Source organism: Hippopotamus amphibius, chromosome 1 (genome assembly GCF_030028045.1).
Source record: "Hippopotamus amphibius kiboko isolate mHipAmp2 chromosome 1, mHipAmp2.hap2, whole genome shotgun sequence".
NCBI classification, from domain to species: domain Eukaryota; kingdom Metazoa; phylum Chordata; class Mammalia; order Artiodactyla; family Hippopotamidae; genus Hippopotamus; species Hippopotamus amphibius.
In genome coordinates this window covers 100,463,998-100,472,458 of record NC_080186.1, presented here as the reverse complement: position 1 = coordinate 100,472,458, position 8,461 = coordinate 100,463,998, and the positions used below count along the sequence as shown (strand labels likewise).

The window sequence follows — 8,461 nt, the reverse complement described above, 5'->3', positions numbered from 1 at the left end:
CACAACGGTTTGGGATATGCAGCTTTTATTGCTTTGGCTAAGTTGGCTTGTAACAGCCATCGGTGACGTGTAACCAAACACCGCTCTTTCTGGCCGTCTTCTATTCTGGTACCTCTATGTGAACAGATGTGGGGAGAGTTTGGTCACCAGATCCGAGGTTCCGGTGGGGTGGGGTGAGGCAGAGTGGAGTCGGGCGGGACGGGACGGGGTGGGGTGGTTAGCAAGTGCCTGGGAAACAGGCTCAACTCATCCTTGACTCGCAGCCTTAGTGAAACTGGGCTGCTGCTTGCAGTAGGCACTGCGCCATGCACATACCTGAGTGAGAGCGTGTTGCAGGCGTAGCGCTTAAGCATATGTGTCACAACAGGGCGTGGGAGCCGACCTCAGGCACTGGGAGTATCAAAGGCATCCCTGCTCCGGGATGTCAAGCCTCGGGTGTCCGGAGCATTATTTGCATCTGTGTATGCTTCAAGTAGGCGCTGTACTGCAACTGCCAGAAACATGTTTCCTCCTTGAGCTCAGCCCGAGAAGCGGCGCTGCTCTTTCACTGGAGACACCAGGCCTCCTGCGCCTCGTGGCAGGAGAGAATTCTGTGGTTTCCTTGAATGAGCTGCCATTTGGATTCCCTGATTAGGCTTTCTCTGGCGGGTAGCTGTGAGGAGTCAACCTTCGTGTAAAGTTCTGGTCCATCGCCGTGGGACCTGTCGGACAGCGGGCACGGCGATGGCGAAGGAGCTCTGGCTAGAGGCCTCGGCCGGACGACAGCGGCGCCGGTCGCCTGCCTGCCGGGGCCGCACCCTTTCGGCGCCCAGGGTCCTGGGAGAGGTTCTAGGCGCTCCAGCCGACTCGAACAGGGGCGGTTCCCCGCCAGAAGGTCCCCGGGCAGTGCCGGGGGCGGGCCCGAGCGTGAGGGGTGGGAACAGGGACCAATAAGGACAGGGCTTGGCCGGGCCGGGGCGGGGCCTGCGGCCGGGCCTGCGGGGGCGGGACGGAGCCCACCCCGAGCGGGAGCTCGCCGACCTGGCGCCTCCGCGGAGAGGACTGGAGCCTTGCAGCGCGGCCGCGGAGGTGGCGTCGAGGACCAGAGCAGGTAGGCGTCGGGCGACCAGCGCGGGGTGCGGGGCGGGGGGTGTCGCGCGCCGGCTGTCGGGAGCGCGGCGGTGAGGCGTCGGGCGCCGTCCGGCCGCAGTGCGGGAGCGGGCCGGCGGGGGTGGTGGCGGCGGCGCGGCTCTCCCGGCGCTCCGCCGGCCTGGAGGGACGTCCGGAGGTGGGAGCCCGCTCGTCGGCCTCGGCGCTGGCGGTGGAGCCTGGCTGAGGGTCTCCTCGCCGACTCACCTCGGGGCGCGGGGACCGTCGTCCGGGGGGCGCTCGGGGGCGCTCGGCGGACCTGGGCAAGAGGCAGGGGGCGCCCCGCATCCAGGAGGAGACGCGGGGCTTTAGCCAGGCTTCGCCACGGCGCTGGAACGTCGGCTGGCTGAGACCATGCACTTTAAAACATTTTTGCTTTTTTGTGTTTTGATTCTTAAAATCTGACGAGCACAGTAGTGAAAGTCGTCAAGTAGGATTTTGATTTAAGATTCTGACACTGGAACATCTAAGAGCTTGTAACTGGTATGGCAGAGGATGAGCAGAACACGAGTCAGGGGCTGGAATCTCAGCCAGGACCCGCTTACCAGATGTGATACCTCGGTCAAGTCGACTTTTCTGAGCCTCCTTTTCCTTGGTTGTAAAATTGGAATGCCCATGCCTGGGGGTATTCTGAGGGTCAAATGAGATGAGTGAGAGTATTCTGTAAATGTTAGGTATTGCATATTCCGTAAAACAACTACTAAGTGCCAGGCGCATGGTAGGCACTTTGTAAACCTTGACTCTAAAGCTAGTGATTCACCTACAGTGTTTTAGGTTTATTTACAGTGTGTAAATAAATTGCTTGAGCTCACTTTCCACAAATCACCGTTGTTGGAAGTGTGGTCCATTTTTAACTAGTTAATGAATTTTTGAAGAATAGCATATATTATCTATGCACTGAACTGTTTACCAAGAAGTTTGGTAGCATTCAATCTATGTCTTTGCTCTAGGTAAATAGTTGTAGTGTAGGTTACCTGGTAAAGTAAGCTGGGAGTGTTGTTTCAAATCAAGACTTGTATTTGCTTTTGTAAGATTTAAATCCTCCAAAGAATTAATATATAGCTGCATTTTTTTGTACAGCCTTTATTATAGACATTTGCATTCCTTTCTGTGAGTATGTGAGTGTGTGAGGTGTTTTGGGGGGAGACTGGAAATGAAAAAAGGAATAGCAGTTTGCGACCAGCAGACTTTGACTAGGGATACTTATAGGCGTGTCCTGAGGTCGTTTCCCAGGCCGAAACCCGGAAATGTAGTAATTGTGTCTCTTGACTTTTCATTAGTTTTTTTTGTGTTGAGTGTGGCAATAGATTTTTTTAAAATGCAGATACAAAGAAAGAATAATAATTTTTCTGATGTGACAATAGCAGTTTTCTAAAGCTGGAAATTATACTTTAAATGATCTGTAGTAACTCTTACATTATAGATAAGAATTTTAGACCACTGGATACCAAGATCAAATTAAATGGAGGAATAGAGGGAAAGTTCTAGTGAATATAATTTTTGTGTTGCTTTAACAGTTTTACATGTTTCAACAGTTCACGCAAGATGAATGTTTTGAAATACCAATTTCAGACGTACTCCATATATAAATTGTGCTATGATTTATAATTTGTTGATCTTGGAGGACTGAAGCCTTATATTCACATTATTTATTGAGCACCTAATGCATTCTAAGGCACAGTTTTGGCACTCATATTCATGTATGGGCAGGATATAATTCCTTCCATCTGGGAGATTACACTTTACCAAGTAGCCCACTTGGTAACATAAGCATGGTTTTTAAAACTGATAACAGTAACCTCAGCCAGCATTTATTGGGACCTGCTTTGGGCCAGGCAGTACTCTAAATTCTTTACACACGTTATCTTATTTAATCCTTATAACAGCATTTTGAGGTGTTTATTATTATGACCTCCTCATTGAGAAACATAGAAAGGTTGAGTAACTTTCCCATATCAAACAGCCTAGGTACCAGAGCTAGGTAGGATTCAGACCAGACAGTTGGGCTCCAGAAATCCTGATCTTAACCTCTTCATTATATTGAGTTTAAAATTCTGTGGGTGAAATATGAATGAAATCTGACAAGTATTTAAAGGAAAGGTCTGTAAAGAACTTCTTCAAAAAGAAGAAAGAGAAAGAAACTGGTATTGCAAAGTGTAGATGAAGGCATATCCAAGCTACAATTTAATTATACTTTATATATAGGAGGTTTTTTTTTCCTGGTGAATGACGTAGGATTCTTTTTGTTTCTAAGCTTTCAGTCACTCAGTTACTACAATTATGGCATTATCTTAATACTATAAGAGGTGATTATTTTTCAGTAAGTTTAAAATGTTTCTTATCAGACCATAAGTTAAATGTTAGAGTCAAGAAAAGAAAATGTTTCCCTGCCTTCAAGATGCTTATAACTAGACATGTAAGTAAGCCCCTATAGTTTCAGTGTGATAAGAGTTGTAACAGAGATATAGAGCTTAATGGGACCATTGATGAGGCAAGATAATTCTATATATGGTAGGGAAGAGGATTAGTGAGGAGGTACCATATTTGAATTTGGCTTTAAAGGATGAATAGGAGTTTGCTGAGTTGGGGAGGGGAACAGAAGATATGGATGAGAACCAGGAGTATTATGTGAAAGTATATGGTGTGTATGAGGAATGTGTTGTAGTCCACATTTTCACTAGAAGTCAGATTGTATAGAGATGAGGGGTTGGGCTAAAGAAGGCGGTGCCTGGAAATAAGCTGAAAAAATAAAATTGTAGGGCTTAGTTGCCAATCACGCTAGGATCACTGAAATTTCTAGAACTTAGGTACGTGTGGAATTTCAGTGCCTATCATTTGAAATAATGAAAATGTGTCCAGTTTGGCGTAATCTTTCACTATAGAATATGGTGTTAAAGGTATTTGAAGTACAGGATCTACTATAAAACAACATATAGATTTAGGCAAGTAAAAAGTTATGATTCAGAGAAAGAGAAAAGAGAAGTCTGCGGTGCCATTTGGTGAAAAGCCTGTGTATCATGCTGAGGACTTTGGACCTGATTCTAAAGACAATGAAGAGCCAGTGAAGAACTTTAAGTAATTAGGAAGGATAACATGGTGTTGGCATGGTGTACAGGCTGGATTGGATGATAGCAAAGTTAAAGAGATAAGTTAGAAGGTTGTTGCTATTGAAATAGCCCAGACAAAAGAGAGTAAGGGCCTGGAGTAGGAAAATAGTAATAGAGATGAAGAGAAGAGGACAGATGATATCACAAGGCTTAAAAAGTGATCAGCTTTGAAGGTGGACAGAAAAGTGAAAACGCAGTTTCTCAGCTTGGGAAACTGCAAATAGAGGAACTTGATTTAATTTTTAATGTGCGGGGAAGATAATTGTTTCAGTTTTGAACATGATTAGTTGGGAGTGTCTATGGAGCATCCAGATGGAGATGTGAAGAGAGAATTCAGAGCCCAGAAGGGAGGCCGAGATTGGAGATTCAGATTTTGAAGTTAGCCAGTAAGTGGGACTTGAAGCCGTAAGAGCAGATGAAATTGCTTGGGGGAACACAAGGAATTAGAAGAGAAGAGGGCCAAAGATAAATTATTTGCTTTGTGTGAATAGAAGGGATTATTTATTCATTTATACTAATTTTCTTATTAATTGTGATTATAAAGCAATTAAATGGGTTTTAATTGAAGATTAAACAGCTTTTCCATCCAAATGAATCCTGTTCTTTTAAAATTTTCATTTGGGAGTCACTCATTTATTCCCAAAGTGTATTGCCCAAACTATTATTGGAGTACCTCTTTGTTAAAAAAAAAATACTTTGTAGCAAATTCACAGCCAGTTAAGAAAGTAGATCTTCTGGTTTTATTATAGAATTATTTTTCCTCTTCTGTACTTTTTAGTTCCATGCTTATATAGATGGTCCCCAACTTAAGATGGTTCCACTTCTGATTTTTCGACTTTATGATGGTGCAAAATTGGTACATGTTCAGTAGAAACTGTACCTAGAATTTTAAATTTTGATCTTTTCCTGGGGTAGCAATATGTGGTGTTATGCTCTCTCCTAATGCTGGGCAGAGGCAGGGAGTCAAGCTCCCAGTCACCCACATAATTATTAATACAAGGATAAACAACTGATACACCTATAACCAGTCCATACACATACAACCATTCCATTTTTCACTTTCAGTACAGTATTCAATAAATTACATGAGATATTCAGCACTTTATCTTAAAATGGATTTTTATCAGATCTTCCTCAACTTACCATGGGGTTTCGTTCTGATAAACTCATAAAGAGGTGAAAATATCACAGGTCGAAATGCATTTAATACATCTGAACTACCAAACATTGTAGTTTACCCTAGCCTATCTTAAATGTGCCCGGAACACTTACATTAGCCCACAGTTAGGCAAAGTCATCTAACACAGCACCTATTTTATAATACAGTGTATTATCTCATGTAATTTATTGAATACTGTACTGAATATGGAAAACAGAATGGTGGTAAGCGTATTGGTTTTTCATCCTCGTGATGCTGTGGCTTACTAGGAGCTGTGGCTCTCTGCCGCTGCCCAGCGTCATGAGTGTCATACTGCACATCATCAGCCCAGGAAAAGATGAGCATTCAGAATTCAAAATACAGTTTCTACTGAATGCGTTTTACTTTGTACCATTGTAAAGTTAGGCATTTTTAAATGGAACCACCACAAGTTGGGGACTGTCTGTAGAGCCTGCTAAGATATGAAAGCATGTGACTCGCCCCTCCCTTGGTTGTTAGCTTTGGAAGTCAGAGATAGTGCTTTAAAAAAAAGAAAAAAAGAAAAAGCCTCCCACATATTTAGATTATCAATTAATGGTTGATTCTTGATAACCAGCTTATTCCATCTTGGCTCCAAATGGCTTAGCCACTTCCAAAATTCATCCTCATCTTCAAAGGATGAAGGTTTGTCACCACTGAGGAGTTTCAAAAGAATGTGTTAAGGCTTTGAAGGCATTTTCAAACCAGCAGTTTCAAAAATATTTTCCTAATTTGTGCTATCATTGGAATAAGTGTATAATCTTGTAAGGCAGAGAGTGGCAAAGTTTTTCTGTGAAGGGCTAGATAGTAAATATTTTAGACTTTATGGGCCATACAGTCTGTTATAACTACCCAATTCTGCCAAAAAAGAGCCATAGACAGTACTTAAATGAATGAGTATGGACTGAGTTCCAGTTAAAGTTTATTTATGGACACTGAACTTTGGATTTCATAGCATTTTTATATATCACAAAATATAGTTATTTGATTATTTTTTCAATCATTTAAGAATGTGAAAATCTCAGAGGCCAAAAACAGATGTTGGGTCACATTTGACCCACATGTAGGCCATAGTCTGCTGACCCTGTTCTAAGGGGTGTTCTTTCAAGTACTTGGATTTGTTAGTTTAGTTTAGTTTTTAAAAAATGGTTCTTCAAAGTTATACCTCTGCTTCCAAATTCTAGTACATTCCTTAAAACATCTGAACATTTTTCATTCATACTCTGCTTCTCATAAAGAGTAATTGGAGTACATTTCCTTTCATTGGTTTGGAACCTGAGATATAGAGAAATAGATTAACTTGTACACTGTCAGAATCAAAAATATGTTTGAAAATATTTTTCAATATTCACTACTTCTACTGAACCAGTAAAACAGCAGTCTTTTTGCCTCAGTGAAAGTGGGGACATTGAAAGCTATGTGGAATAAAAGACCAAAACTGGAAGGAGTGTCTTGTACTGGTTTCCATAGGGTTCGGCAGGATGGAATCTTTTGTCTTTGAGTTGCATGAATAATTTTTATCCTAAGGAAAAGGAAACATGAAGTTTTTCTTTACTTCAGTGACATTATAACAGGTTATAAGATTGAAGGATTAAATAATGGTGAGATAAGAGAAGGAAATTTAAAGGACTTTCTTTTTCACATCTAGCCATCCGAGACGTTTCTCTTGCATCTCATATTTTTGAGGAGGAAATTTATGATTTTGTTTTGGCTCATAAATCTTAGATTCCTGGTTAGCAGCCTGAAAATGTAACTTTTAACATTCAGTTCAGGTGGTATTAATCCATTTATATTAGTTATAGGTTATATTTATGCTCTATTTCTTTAAGTTGGATTTCTGACTTTCATGGTTTTCATAGCAGAGGTAAAGGTTTACAACAGGGGACATGGAGGACAATTATTAGTTATAGTTTGAAGTTTAAATTCATAGAAGTGGCATATTCGTGGATTTTTTTTCTGTGTGGGTGTTAAGATATAGGACAAATGAGGGGGGTGTGTGTGAGATTTATTCTCAGTGCTACTTAAAAGAGATGTGCTTTTTTTCTTTCTGTTTTCCATTCGAGTTAAAAAAACAAAAACTCCAGCTGTCTACGATATTTTTGAATTGGTTACTTAACAATATGAAGCATAATTTTGTATTTAAATATTTATCTGTATTCTTTGATACTCTGATTAAATAAGTCTATTAAGGCTGATGATGTTAGGGCCTGATGGGAGGAAATGACACAGCCTTTTTACAACAGTATTTACTGCAAATCACCTTTTCCCTGGTTCCTACTTAAACTGTAAGGGGTAACATGGAACAAGAGAGCAACATTATGTGAATTAGAGTGATGGTCAGTTTGATGATGATGGTAATGCAGTGGTTATTGCAAGTTAATTTATACTAACATAATACAAGGTCAAGCAGAATGCAGCAGAATTTTCTCTGCTGTTGGTAAAAATGGCAAGGTGCTATCTAACTAGGTTTCATTTTTTAACTTTAAATGCATTCTTCAAGTGCGATGTTTTTAAGAGTTCAATGATAATTATTCAAAAAGAAACTAGATCAATTTGCCCTTTAAATGTACCATCTAATTATCAGGAGAAGAAAGCATGAAGTAAAAAAAATACAGAGGCATGTTCAATAGCTGCATCTGGAAGTACAAAAATGTTGAAGAAATGGTGACTTGAGAAAAAGTGTAAGATTTTAATGAAGATTATTTTAAAAATGGGTTTATCAAATGTGCAGAACCCGACTAAAATGACATACTCCGTGTATTTGTATTAATGTTGCAAGTGAAAGTTAAAATCTTTAAAATTGAAAAGATTCTTGGAAACAGCATACTGGACTTTTCCAAAAAGCCTTTTCAAATATTTTCAAAGAAAGAAAAGAATATAAAATTATCTTGGTCTCTCTTTTATGTAAGGATCATTCCTGAGAAAGATTCATTATTGTTGTATTTTGTTGCATATCAGTGGCATAAGAGAAGAATGGCTACATATTTCTTGAAAAAGTATTTGTCTAGAACGCATGGATGTTATATTTATGATGTTTGGTGATTAGTCA

General features: G+C 40.8%; 1 protein-coding gene across 3 annotated transcripts in view; it reads left to right on the top strand.

Moving 5' to 3' along the window:
• The first annotated feature begins 488 nt into the window (after positions 1 to 488).
• The window catches only part of DENND2C (DENN domain containing 2C), an 86,468-nt gene continuing 78,495 nt past the window's right edge, over positions 489 to 8,461 (top strand). For 2 of the 3 annotated variants that reach the window (XM_057714377.1, XM_057714466.1), the window contains exon 1: positions 494 to 1,090. The gene's annotated coding sequence lies outside the window, so the exon portion shown is untranslated. Of the gene's footprint in view, positions 1,091 to 8,461 lie in introns of all 3 variants that reach the window. The other variant, XM_057714557.1, reaches the window with a different exon arrangement.